Genomic DNA, 15,055 nt, shown 5'->3' with positions numbered 1-15,055 from the left:
CTGTTTAAAGTCACAGAAATGGTCTAACTGTAGTCACATGACATTGTCCACTGGATAAAGCAAACCTTGAGGACCCAGGGCAAATTGAATTGGGGCACCAAATGCACCACCAAAGGGAAAGATCTCTCTATGTGTAGAATTTCTGCAGTAGTGTGACTGTGGCTGATCCAAAGATTCCACCACCAACATCCATATCGTCTTACTCAAAAGTTGATATATTCATGGTGACATCTGTTTAATCAAAAATCCCAGCCTGATCAATCTGTGCCAAACCGCAAGTGCAGAGGTTTAAGCTGCTGCCCTCCTCCTCCGTCTGCATCGCTTCTTGTTCTCTGTTCGTCTTGACAAGCAACACTCAGCTCACAGTTGGTTTATTATTTATCTGCCGGCCTTGGGCCAACAGTTGCTGTTCTGCCTCTTGTCCTCTCTGTAGCCCCCCATGACCACCTGGAGCTGTCACTTCACTTCTGCTGCTGCTTCTGCTTGTGCTTTTCAGAGATAGTCTGCAGAGAGCCACTTTAGCCCAAAAACACAATGAATTTGATTCAAACTTGATGCAGGTTTTGAAGTTTAGCCACTGATTTTACATTAAAAGTCAAAATCCAAAACCTGGAGCAAACTATCTTCAGCAATACGAATGGAATTTAAATGTTTAGGAGTATATATGCAGTCTCATATCACATGTTCCCAAACACAATCTTTAAAATTCTGTTAATCTTAATTTCTAAGAAGATAAATCAATTTTAACTTGATTTGGTATTTAACAAAACCATCTGGTATGGATACTCAGTTATAAACATGATCAGAATTATCCACTAAATAATCACCTGAAGCCAAAATTGTAAACAATACTAAAGTTTGATTAACTATCTGATCCCAGCCTCTGGAAACGTGGGATCCATATCAGGAAACTCCGTGTGTATGATCCTGGTCTCAACTGACATGACTTCAGGCTTGGAAATGGAGCAGAAGTTGGTTTGCTCTCTGCATGAGTTTGGGATCTGTGCTGAAACCACAGAGTAAATGTTAGACTTCCACAAAGGGATCTGAATATAGCAGCCACACTGGAAGCTGTCTGGGCATGCTCAAGAAGACAACCTTGAGTAGGAGTTCAGACAAATTTAAACCAGGCAAGGTTTTTTATAGACTTGCTCCAGTTATTTTGTAATTGCTCCTCCTATCATGCTAATGTATAAGTTACAGCTGGAACTCCCTCAGATGCTGGCTATCCCCGTTTCAAATCCACAGAGGCTTTCTTAATATTAAGAAGGCTTTTCTTTAAACTTTCTTCCTGTTTAGTCTAACACTGAAGCTGTTACAGGAGAAACAGAAAGTGCATTCAGTTCAAAGGATTTTCGAGTAAAAAGCTCCACTCGCCAGTGGTAGACATGATTTGGTGTGCAATGCAAATGCCTGGTTTGAAGTATTGTCTGGTCTTGAGGCCGTGTTCCTCCATAGATAACCCTCAGAGGGTTATGTGAGTGTTGGGATTTTCTATGTATTATTGCAGGGCCTTTACCGTACAATGTAAATTACCTTGAGGCGACAGGTGTTGTTATTTGGCACTTTACAAATAAATAAAACTGAAATAATTTTAATAAACTGACATATTATATTAGCATATACACTGCTACTGATACACTGCTGTATGAAATACTGGAGTCATATGGGGTATTCAATTTTAAGCTGATTGAAATTGATTATGTGCGGCACACTTATTTTTGTAGGTTTTGACAATTTGAAATAGATATTTATCAGAAAAAATTTACGCTGGTCTAAGCTGCAAAAAGGGTCACATATACTTCTCTCAACAAAGGAGGAAAGGTCATTATAGCAATGATGATCTGCTGAGTTTAAACATGTAAAATTGTGGCAGTTGTTCATCTGTTAAACTTTAACCTTTACCTAAAGGCACCAACACTACTCCACCTGGTCTACTTAATCCTCGTATCTACCTATCCTCTCTGTGTTTTCAGAGGCCGTATAAAGGCCCCCCCAAGAGGCTTTCAGTAAAGACTGGGGCCCCTCCGTGGCTTGCTTGTGTGGTCACTTGTAAACTCAGCCTCGTGGCGGCACACGAGGCTACCACTTGCCCAATGCATAAAAACACCTTGTTAAAGAGTGTGTTATCATTGGTAAATGGTAAATGGCCTGTATTTATATAGGCGCTTTACTAGTCCCTAAGGACCCCAAAGCGCTTTACATATCCAGTCATCCACCCATTCACACACACATTCACACACTGGTGATGGCAAGCTACATTGTAGCCACAGCCACCCTGGGGCGCACTGACAGAGGCGAGGCTGCCGGACACTGGCGCCACCGGGCCCTCTGACCACCACCAGTAGGCAACGGGTGAAGTGTCTTGCCCAAGGACACAACAACAGAGACTGTCCAAGCCGGGGCTCAAACCGGCAACCTTCCGATTACAAGGCGAACTCCCAACTCTTGAGCCACGATCGCCCATCATTGGACAATATGTGTGTGTTGGTGACACACAGAGATGGTTTTGAACTTCGAAAGACAAATTAGCCCCAAGACAAAGCTTTCACTGCTGATCAATACCATTTTTCTCACCTGTTAAAGGAAACAAACAGTCATACTGTGTCTCAATCAGGCTAATAGTGTCACTTAAGATGGATGGTATTATTTTCAGTGGAGGCCTGGTTAGAGAAGAGGATTGATATCAAAAGTGCTGTGGGCCCAATGCAGTTATTCTCCACAAGGAAACAAACTGCTTTAAGAAAACTGCAAAATTCTGGGCAACATTTGTGCCATTAAACTGTAAAAGTGATGTTAGAATCAGGGCAGAGAAGCTTTGCCTCTTCAGTATGTTAAAGTATTTTTAGAGGTGACAGCTGAAGCTAACTCTGGACTTTTTTTATCCATCTGAACACGGCACTTTATCAGCAAACTTGTCATGTTATGAGCGAAAAATATGGCTGTAAATTAAGCATCACATTAGTTCTTCTGGCCACAGGGTCAGACTCATCCTCACAGATCTCAGTGAAAGCTGGTATTGGATCATCCTGCTGCTTATCCTATTGACAGTCTCATATGCTACTAGGGTGCTACTGTGCAAGCTATTTTGCAACCCACTTCATTTATTCCATGCAGTTTCTGATATGTCAGGCTCTGTCCTCTGCTGTGAATGGGTCCCGCTGCTGCTTCCGCCATCTGCACCTTTTTTCATTTTTTTTCTACATGTATGTGCACTTTTGGATGGGAAGGTCCCAAAACAGAGCCACAGAGACAATAAAAATACTGCAGATGGAATAACAGTTCCCTTTAACTAATGTATTTCAAACAGAGCCATGTAACAGTTGATGCTTTAGTCAGCTTTTTGTCTTGTGCCGTACAATCATTTATTGTCTGATTATGCAACTACTGAAAAAGTTTGTGGTACATTAGATCAGGACATATAGCCACCATGTTAACATTAATGTTTTCAAGCCTGTTTGACGCCAGTTTGTTGAAGGTTTTTTGGGGGAGAATTATCAATGCTATTTCAAAGTACAATTTGTATCTTTGTACACACCCGAAAAAACCCCCAAGATGTCTTTTCTCATACATGCATTTTGACCTTTAACTTCTATCAATCTTTACTAACATCGATGTGATCCTGAGAGCACCAAACAGGAGGCTTTGCCGACGCTTCTGTCCACACGAACAGAATCTCTGATCAAGGGCGGCCGTGGTGCCGCTCAGCGCTCACAGGGAATGAGTCCGGGTTACTGCTGGCATTACAAAGCCACGACAGTGCCTATAACCGACCGGCGAAGTAACTTCTCCAAGTCCACGAACCACAACATTCAGATTCACTCTGGTTGAATCTCATCCATCATAAGCAACCAGCCAGCAAAGAGTTTTTAAATGACCTCAACCCGATGATGGCAAAGAGTTGCCTCATTCCAAGAACCTGCTTTGGTGAGATGTTCTATATGCGCCTTGCTTATGATGTAACCACTTGACTTAATAAACTTGTTGTTCAACAGTAACAAATAAGACTCTGTGATGAAAACAACTATACACAAAGCAGTTCACAGATAAATATACACAAACTCAGGAAAGTCCGATTCAACCCTACATTGTCCCCCTCAGAGGTCAGAGGTCTTTTCCAGTATAGCAATCTTGGCTTCAGACCACGCTTGAACTTTAAACCTCTGGCACAGGCATGGCCCCCCGCTCTGCCTCTTCAAACTATCAATAAAAGGATTCCAACTTGGCACAACACTTAGATTCTACAGATTTAGCAGACCATTAACGCACAAGAGGCTCTCAGAGTGGCAGAAATCCCCTCTCTGCCGCACAGTGTCCTGTTACCCAGCACGATTTTCAGGGGGTTTAGAGTCTTCCTGTGGAGATCAATATATTCTCTGTAGCAAAAAAAAAAAAAGAAGATGCATAGTGAACGTCTGACCAAAGCGAATTCTGAGCTCAGTGGCAGCCCGCTGCTGCTGAAAGGCCATACTTCAAAGTCGTCATCCATAGACTTTCAGATTAATCTGAAACACTCAACCAGCAGGCAGCCAGCTTCCACCGTCTATTTGCATAACCATGATATTATCTGTGATTTGTCACAATGTATCAAACTAATCCCAAAGAGGAAGCAAAATCATTGCAGCAGTAAATAGAAAAAGAGAAAGTTGTTCTGAAGTCTCCCGTCTGTGTGAAAGTTGCACCTCTCATTCACAAGTTTCAAGAATAAACTCTGCAGTTATAAACAATGAAATATTTTTATATTGAACAGGCCCTTATTTTGAAAAAAAAAAAACCCCAAAAGAAAATGATAAAAGTAACAGTAAACACAGCGATCCTGGGCCTGGTCCTGGCCTGGAGAAGCTCCGACTACACAGAGTTAACACGTCCCAGGAGACACACACACACACACGCACAAACACACAGTGTGCACAACCTAATCCCTCCCAAAGCAGCAGCTTTAGTGTAATTCATGCTGCAGCTGTCCACTGCTGGAAGAATCGAGAAATTGTCCTGCACATGTTCAGCTGCAGGAACAAATGTTGGAGATCAGGGCAAATGAAAAAAAAACCAAGACGCCCGTCCACCTCCACAGAGACACACTTCTACCTCCTCCAAGTACACACTCACAGACGCACAGCAGAAACACAAGCATGTCAGTGATGGCATAATGTATAACTGATGTGGAGAAAAGTTGGGATCTAAGAGAGAATTTAAAGCCAAAACAAAGATGCATCTGTCAGTGCTCATGACATTTAATTAGATCAAAACATTAGAAATGATTACTGTTAATATTTTATGGGTGATTTTATGTTCATTTGCTTCATTTTAGTTGGTTACTGATCCCAAGATACACTGAATCTTAAATCATTGTCACCTCTGTATTAGAGTTAAAAAATTTAAATTAAAATTTTTATGGACAGGATTTCTAGGCGCAGCCAAGTGGCGGAGGGCTTTCGCTTTGGTGGCCCAGGACACGCTGGAGAGATTACATCTCTCGGCTGGCCTGGGAACGCCTTGGTGTTCCCCCGGATAAGCTGGAGGAGGTGGCTGGGGAGAGGGAGGTCTGGGCCTCTTTGCTTAGGCTGCTGCCCCCACGACCCGGCCTCGGATAAAGCGGATGAGGATGGATGGATGGATGGAAATTTAAAGCAAAGGTGGCTGTTGTTGTGATTTGACGCTAGGACCTCAGTCCACCTTGGTGACTCTGCATCTCCCTCAGTCCTTCTGTCAAGTGGAATCCCACGAGGATCAATTCTTTGGCCAATCCTGTTTTACCCTCAGCTATAAAAGGCTGATGGGGTCATCACTCTGCAAGGTAGGTGACGTATACATCCAAGTTTGTGAATGAAAAAAGTTTGTGAGTGAATGAAGTGACGTAGGTGTTTCAAATTGATACCATGGGTGTATCTACTAAATATCTGAGAGATCAGTGACCTTGACCTCAAGGTCAGAGGTCAAGTCTTGTGAACATGATGATTTGAGAATGAGGCAGGACTTTCAAATTGACATAATAGGTGTGTCTACCACTAGGAGGCTGAGGGGTACCACTGGCCATCGACACATCGTTGTTCCTCTTTGCCTTCTTCCACTGGTGCTGAAACATTAAAAAAACATGCCCGTAAAATAAGTAATGTCCGATCAGCTAAACCACTATTGGAGTGTCTGAAGGATATCAAAGCAAAGCATTAAAATTTTTTAATTTCAATGAAAGTAAAACTTAGGTTATTGTGTTCAGATGCAGGGATGTCTGCTCCTCTCTTGGGCCCGGGCACTCTGCAGCTGTATGTTAAACCCACGGTGACTAACCTTGGTGTCAAACTGGGCTGCCGCACATTTCCTGATCTCCGTCTACTGGTGTATTACATGTCATGTCATGCGGTATTTTGATGCTTTCACAACACTCTATCAAACTTGAAAAACTTTAGAAATAAAATTAGATATGTAACTTATATTAAGGCCTAAAGCTAAGGCAATTCTACCCGATCACTGTCTCCGTTAACTGGAACTTTAAATCCCAACCATGTTTGGGCTGTAATGCTGTTTGAAGCACTTCTGGAAGTACTACTTCTGAATGGAATTATCCACCCATCCATTCTCTCTCTGCTGCTCATCTTGGCATAGACTGAGGGGGCAGAAATTGAAGCAGTAAGAGACCTCCCACTCCCAGCCTCTTCCAACTCCTCTGTGGGGGCAGGAGGAATAGTGGGGTCTCCAGTGTGTCCAGGGTTTCCCCCCCAGTATGACACACCTGAAACATCTCAGCTAGAAGGTCCCTCGGAGTCATACTTCTCTGAAACCACCTCAACTGTGAAGCAGCTCTACTCTGAGCCCATCCTGAATGGCTGGGCTTTAATCTTGATGGAAGACAGGGTGACAAACCAGCGTATTACTTGTCAAAGAATTCCATTTTCTAAAAACAACATTGTGTGAGCACTTAAATTGTAAAAGAGCAACTTTATTGTCAGTTTTGGTGAATGAATCGTTAATATTTGTTGAGTTTGTTATATCAAAAAGTCCAGAAACACTGCATGACGGCACAGTGGCGTCTCTCTATACAGTCTGTTCGCTCCAGATTTTTAAAAAAGAAGAAAAAAAAAATTAGCAGTCACATTGTTGGTGTAGCTTTTCTTTGTTAGACGCAAACATAAGCGGGTCAGTAGTGTGTTTGTGCGATAATGCTCACTACCAGTAGGAGGAGACAAATGTTCCACTCTACCGGTTTCACATTTGACTGAATATCTTTCCTCTGTGCATCTAAGTCTCCTCATCCCAGAGTGAAGACTGCGTGTGCGTGTGTGTATGTGAGATACATTCCCAGCATGTCTGTGGTCTTACTGAGCATTAGTGAACGCATTTACCAACATACCAGACAACTCAGGAAATGCATGGATACGTTTCTCGCCGCTTCAGTCAACTGGGTTAAACAAAGGATACAACAAAGTCTAAACATCTTTAAAATAGTTTTAAAAATAGGTTTTAAACATCCAACTCAGGTTTTCAGAGAAGAGCTAAACTTCTTTTACATGAGAGGTAGTTTACCTGACACTGCTAATGTAAGCCAGCTTGTGGAGAGAGTTGTAGAAGGTCCTCTATGTCAGGAAGACTGGGTGGCATGGACTCAATGGCAGAGGTCAACTTTACTACATTTATTTACAGTGAAACACCAGATGATATATATGGGTTGTGATGGAGGAAACAGGGGCTCCAGCAATCCAGGGAAAAGGGCAGTTCAAGCAATCCAGCGAGGGGAAAATCCAAGGAGGATTTTACACAAAGGAAAGAACAATGAGATTAGCTGCAAGGAGCATAGCATAGACTAGACTAGAGAGCCAGGGCTTTACTATCAGCATAGCTCAACAATCCAGCAAAGAATGAACCTTAGCCACCACCGTAAGTACTGGCCTGATGATGAGCTCATCTGGAACAGGTGGTTGATTGCTGCAGGTGTATTCAGCCAGAGATTGGAACCCACAATGAGTCCCGCCCACAAACACAGACAGGCCGACAAACATAGAGAAAGGTTAGGAATACAGAGAGGAAACAAATGAAAAAAAACCTGATGAAGATTTCAGATGGAAGTGATCAAGTTAGATCCCCCCCCACCCAATAAAGAATAATCACCATTTATCCAACCTGTCTGCAGTCCGTGTTCCATCTGTGCAATCTAAGAAAGCCTGGGAACTCCATCTTCAATATCCAAATTCTCCAAAGCTTTGCATGCTCAGTAGCATGTAGTAGTCCACGAAAAGTCTCCTTTTCATAGACTGGCTCCCACTTTACAGATTATAACAATAAACTGTTGGATGTAGTCCCTCTGAAGTCACCTACTGGTTTGTGAATTACAGTTAGGAAGATTTTCACTGCTGCAATCTTGGTGTCTTCTTTAAACCAGCCATGGCCATATTTGGGCAACCACTGAACTGTGTAGTGGTGGTTAGCATCTGTAATCTTCTGATATATTTAATATGTAATAAAATACACAAGTTTGGACAGCAGAAATCAGACTTAAAACAAAATGTAACTTTTAAATAATATAAATAGAAGCTGCTTGTTATATTGAAATTCCTTTTCTCGTTATGTAAGCAAAATGTGTGCACATTTAATTACGTAATGGCTCATTTCGCATATTTGAAAAATAAAATTTGATAAAACAAAAATTACATTTGTTTTAATGCAGGTAATGAAAGGCAGAAGTGCAGTGATATCTGTTTGTACCCTTTTAACGTGCAGCACCTCACATTTAAGTCGCCAATGCAGAATTTTAAACCTTAATTTGACATAAATTACTCAAAGTGTTGTATAGGAATCAGTCCATTTACCATAAATTAGTTATATAAACATTAACACCCATATAGCCATGATTATCGTATCAATTTCAAAATTCTTTTGCTTACCTTTAAACTTCTAAATAATTTGGCTCCCAGCTTCATACTTAGATCTTCCAATCAAATGCTCCTGATGCAACCGAGGTCTCGTCTGAAGTCCAGAGGTGATTGGGCCTTTGCTGTCGTAGCTCCCAGACTCTGGAATAACCTCCCTCCTTATATTCATTCCTCCGAGTCCATCCAGTCTTTTAAATTGCGTCTTAAAACTTATTATTTTAGTCTGGCTTTTGATTCAAACTAGTTTGTTATTTCGTGGCTAATTTTTGTTTCAAAAAATTGTCACATTGTTTCCTGCCCGCCTTTTAACTGTTTCTTTTTTTTTTTAAATTCTGTCTTATGCTATTGCTCTGACCGACTGTGAAGCACTTTGGTCAACTTTGTTGTATTTTATGTGCTATAGAAATAAAATTTGATTTAATTTGATTTGATAGTTGTTATAAATGAGTTAATTGGTTTTAGCAGCCAAGACCTTTTTTGTACACCAACAGCTGTAAACCTGCCTATTTCTGCTGTCATCTTGGACATATTAACACGGGGATCTATTGGGACCGACTGACTTTGGAGCCCCTAATGGTCATTAAAGGAACTGCAGTTTTTACCAGTTCAGCATTGGCTTAGACTTTTGATCCCAGATGTGAGGTTGCAGCTTGCCTGCCTCATAAGTATCAGGATCTGTGTTATATGAGAAGGTAAGTAAACAGATTTTTTAGTCTGTGTGTCAGATTTGGGCGAGAGCACCACTGAAAACAGCAAAGCATGTTGGGTAGTCCTGGTCAGCAGTGGCGAGGTCCAAATGAACATGCTCCAATGACAGGGAACACCAAGAACCCGTGTTAAGGTGCTGATGAATGTGTTGGGTCAAATTTGATCTGCAACAGCTTTTAACTTCCAAGACTGAAGTTTTTGCCAAACACCAATGAGCCACCATTGTAATGTTATATCTTTATGAAAGATTATATGGAAAAAGTTTAAAGACCCTTTAAAAATGTAGCTTCATGAAGAAAATTTCAAAGAAAAAAGAGAAAACAGACTCTACTATTTGCCAGTTGGTACCTTCCAGCATCTTTTCAGTTTAAATAACCCCTTTACCAAATGAGATGTTTTGGAAAATGCACTCAGCAAATCATCCACCACAAACATGTGTGCGTCGTGCTAAACGAACGGCACGTAAGCGACTCTCGGAAAGATGATTTGTGATGCCGCCACTTGGCTCTGATCTGCTCTCTCATCTTACATTTCAGGCATTTTGCTGACACTCTTCACACAAAATGACTCCCGCTAGGGCAACAGGAAAATGATAAAAACACATGTCATGTTTTACTCTCAATGCCAGACGAGTTTATCCCAGATATATCTTACAGTATCAAGAGCAGATACCATCTCAGCACTGGGACGCTCAGGGGAAAAGATGCTCATAAAGGCCATGCCACAGTCCTCTGGCGACCACGTTAGGAAATCAGAATGAAATCCAAGTGGATTGCTGCAGTTGGCCTTCATACTCATATGCAAGTGTTTGGGACTGAAATAGAACCATGGAAAGAAGGTAGCAAGTATTTCTTTGTTTTTCCAACAGCAGTTTCTCATTGACGCAGCTCTAGGCTGGTGGAATATCCAACCCGCCGTCCTCCAATAAAAACTCTGCATGCTCAAGATGATCTTGCACATTCACTGAACTCTAGGGCCTGATGCATCTTTCCCTGACAAGACATACCCAGAGAAAGGTCACATACTCATGCCCGGGCCCTCTGTGACGATCTGGACTGAAATAGTGTCATAAAGTCATCCATCAAACAAGTGGGACAGGGGTCAGGAATGAGCTGGCAGCTGAGAGTAACCTCAGTGATAAAATAGGAAAATATACTCTGGAACTCAAACTGAACATTTCCAAATTACAAAGTACTTTAGATTGATTTACTTTCTTCCAGGCCATGATGGCAGACCAGAGAATCTGTTGCCATCAACACACATTTATACTTCTGGTAAAATTATTTTGTAATGCCCCACTATACAGAGCATTTTGAAAAGCCTGGCAGGTGTCGTGTTTTCAATAAAACATCCGTAGTAGTTAGCAAGCTTCTTTATTTTAACGTGGCTCACATCCATGTACGTAAACATAACCTGCCGCTGCTTCTACGACACAGTATATATCACAATTTGGTTAGACAGCCCCCTAGTGGTGAAGCTGAACTACCCACATAACTCCTATCAACACAGCAGGTAGTGTATCATTTAAAGGCAACATAGCATCACAATATAAAAATCACAAAAACAGACATAAAAGCCTTCTGGTTGTTAAAGGAACATTATAATTACTTTCTTGAAAAACATTTCTGATCATCATTAAAGTTTAGGAACAAGGGTTAGGTTCAGTGACCGCAGAACTGGGGAATATACCAAACTAAATTATTTTGTCCTTTTGCAAACTTGATGTTGTTAGCTTGATCAAACTGTTGGCTCCATCAACCAACAGCTATGCTAATCTGTGCAGTAACAGATAAACAATGGCCATTTAATGTCCCTACTGTATGAAGTTAACATTTGACTTACCAACCAAGAGTATTGGTACATTAAAAATGAAATAAAATTTAAAAAATGCACCAATCTTCTTGGGGTTTTTTCTTAACAGCCAAAAGAAGGCCCCAAAAACAGGAGCCGACAATCAAAATCTCAAGCGTTCGTACTAAACTCAGGATTTTTGTAGTTACACCTTACTAGTAACCCTTTTTGCCTTCAGGGTCAAGGTTTGGGGCAGGCTGGCTGGTTGTTTTCCATCTTCTCTCTTTAGGTGGCTCTGAGTAGCTTCATTTCCGGCCCCGCCTTTGGATGGGGCAGCTTCCTGTCTGCAGAGCGTCGTATCCAGATAATGTGTATGAAAACCTTATCTATTCCACCTCTTGAATTTTCCATTCACTAGCCAAGTTCAGTCCTTCTGCTTGCACCTTCCCAGTGTTGCACTGGGAAACTTTCCTTTCACTGAAAGCTCACCTGCCCAACTCAGGCTGTCCTCTTGAAAGCATCCCATCATTGTCTGTCTCTGGACACCAACTAAGGCAAGCAAACAGTTATCAAAACAACCAGTCCCCCATTTCCCACTTACCTGAACTCCCATTCTTCCCATCTACAGGTATTCTCAAACCTCTGGCACTGTCTTTTGTTCTTCTTTTGTTCCATTCATGTCACTGTTCCCATTGCTCTTTGTAATTAAACACGCAAAGTACACATGACAGTAAAAATAAACACTGCCAGCAGCAACTATTACAACTGCAACAGGCATAAAACATGATTTTTTCAGCATTAGAGTTCATGCAATTTGCAGTGCATTGTGTGCCATGGTCTTTGTAATTCACACGTTTGTGACTTATTTAAATATTCTCAAAATACTTTCACTGACACTAACTGAAATGTTGCAATCAGAGTCAGTTAAGTCACCTTTCTTCTCCATTCTGATGCTCGTTTTGAACTTCAGCAGGTGTTCCTGGCCACATCTGTATGTCTAAATGCAGTCAACTGCTGCCATGCGATTGGCTGGTTATACCTCGGTATTAATGAGCAGTCGAACAGGTGTACCTAATGAAGTGGCGGGTCAGTGTATATGACAGAATTTTGCGAAATGCCCAACAGGTCCCCTTTAAGTTTATCAGTAGCAGTTCAAAGAATGCTGCTGCACATAAAACACATCAACACTGAAAGCCAAATGGGATTACATGCAGCACAGAACTCCATCTGCTTCCACTCAGCTTCACTCAGTGTGAGAATCAGGCACGGCATCTACCATAATCTGACATCACACAGACAGACAGAAGGTGCAAAACTTCAGTCTGAAAGTCCATCCAGTCTGAGAAAACCCTCCCTCCCTGCGTCTGTACAGCGAAACAAAGAGCAGACACGGCTCCGTCTGAAACTGATCTCTGGTCTGAACCCAAAACAAAATGAAAACAAAACAAATCACTACCCTCTTCCCATGCTCCCCTCCATTCATATTCATCCCATAAGAAAACAACAAACCTATTAGGGCTGATCATCAACCATAAATATCAAACAATCGCAGGGCCCAGATGGAGAGGATTATGTCGCCTTAAAGTCATTACCATCACATCCTCTCCTTAAGCTTCCAATTCCCCCTCTCAGCTGCATTGTAATACCCGACAGCGGATCACTTTCCCATATTAAACTCACTGTTTGCCGATGAGCTTATTAATGCTTTTGTTTTGCCGTGCTGAAACAAGCACTCTCAGCTCAGGCAGATAAAAACTCCTGAGCATGATGAATCCAATTTAGTCTCAAGTGGGTCAGAGCAATATGGAAACAGGCAGAACGGGGCCCTTGGTGAGGCTCTTCATAGGTGGCAGCAGGCTGTTTCTTTTCCCCCCCACCTCCTTTGAAGTGAGGACAGTGCATGTTTCACGCTGAAAGTGGCTGTCAGAAGTCGGGCCGGGTTTATAACAGGCCGTAACCTGAGAGTGCAGAGGGGCTTAGGCTTCCCCAGCCAGAGTTTTGATATCAATTAGATTTGTGGTCACCTGATATGGCGAGGGTCCGGTGCTGAACATCTGCATGGGATAATGAGAGGAGGAGGAGGAGGGGGGCCTGTAAGTCTGCAGTGGTACCTTGGCACTGCTGGAACACACATGAAACATCAGCCAAGACTGATGAAATACATTCACAGAGAGGCAGCATCTTTTCTCACAGGGCTGCAAATAAAAACACCATTAGACCCTTTATTAAAGCATTTCCATGAATAACGTAATAATAATAATCCTGATTATTTTCAAGTCACTGTTTTCCACACACACTTTACTTGGCAAGTAATCCAGGTCTATTAATGACTTCCCAAGTAAGTTTTGCAATGCATTTTTATCATATCAGAGAAGAATGCAATCACGCTGATAGTGAAAAATCCTTTGCTCTTATTTTGAAAGTTAAGTTATTGCAAATCAACAGTGTTCCCTTTTCCCTGCCAGCTGGTCACCAGTGTGGTAATACGTGATGTCTTTGAGTTGCCCCCAAAGAAAGTAACCAGTGCTGTGGTTGGATGCACTCTAACTGAAACATGGTTTGCACGAGTGCTTCTTCTGCAAGTTTTCTTCCTGCACACACAGAATGTGCACATTAAAATCAGACCTGTTGGATGTGACCACTCCTGCACAAATATCACAACTGACAGGATGTGGACTCATCCATGAGCAGCTCATGTTTCTAACAGGATTACTGTGATTACTGTGACGCCAACTTAAAAATTCCATTATTCTTAGTTTCAGAAGTATTTTCCACCATTGATATCTAAGCGAATTGAAGGAAATTTACCATTACTTTATGGATTTTCATGTGTTTAAAATGAACAGATACTGTGATTTTTTTGTTTTTGTAACACTGAGGGGGGCTCAACTGTTTTGCGGTGATGCTAACAGTCTGATCTGTCGGTGATGACGTGCAGCCGTGTGTCATCTGTTGACACCCTGCTGGTTAACGTCTTTCAGCTGGATGTTAACAAGATGCTGAGAGGCTGAAAGGACAGAACTACTTCTACCAGCCGTCACCAGGAAAAAAACCCCTCAGAGGTTCATTTCTGGTGAGCAGGTGAATATTAGCTCTTTTGCTTCTTTAGCTTTGGTTTCAACCCAAGTGTAACGTTTAACCTTGCAAATGCAGATTCTACCAATCCTACTAAATTTTTGTGAGGTTCCTTCATCAGACGTTTTCAAGCTGGATTTATCTGCTCATTCCTAGAGTAACTTTTGATGATATGCAGTTCTTTATTTATCTGCAGGACCTTGGCGCATTTCATGAATAGCAAACAAAAGGTTACTTGGACATACACTGACCTCTATGTTTGATGTCGGCTTTATGTTAACAAGAATAGAGTGATTAGAATTAATCTTTTCAGTCAGTTCTTGCCTCTGCTTGGGTTCAACACATCCTTTAGCATAGGATACACAGGGGACACCCTTTTCATGATATATCTTTATGTTCCAATAAGTGCATGTTAAACACACAGCTCAATTCTGAACATCACACTGATGAAATAAACATTTTGCAGTAAGTTTTGTGCCACAGACTTTGTAATTCACCTCTAAGTTACTTCCTTAAATAATTTTGTTGTCTATTTTCTGCACTTTGTAGCAGTCATCTGGTGTAAAGGACTCTCAGCACAACTCTCTTCTCTTTTCCCAAGTTCTTATCAATTCTCC

This window comes from Astatotilapia calliptera, chromosome 7 (assembly GCF_900246225.1).
Source record: "Astatotilapia calliptera chromosome 7, fAstCal1.2, whole genome shotgun sequence".
NCBI lineage: Eukaryota > Metazoa > Chordata > Actinopteri > Cichliformes > Cichlidae > Astatotilapia > Astatotilapia calliptera.
The sequence above is the reverse complement of the archived record's forward strand: the minus strand, read 5'-3'. Positions refer to the sequence as shown.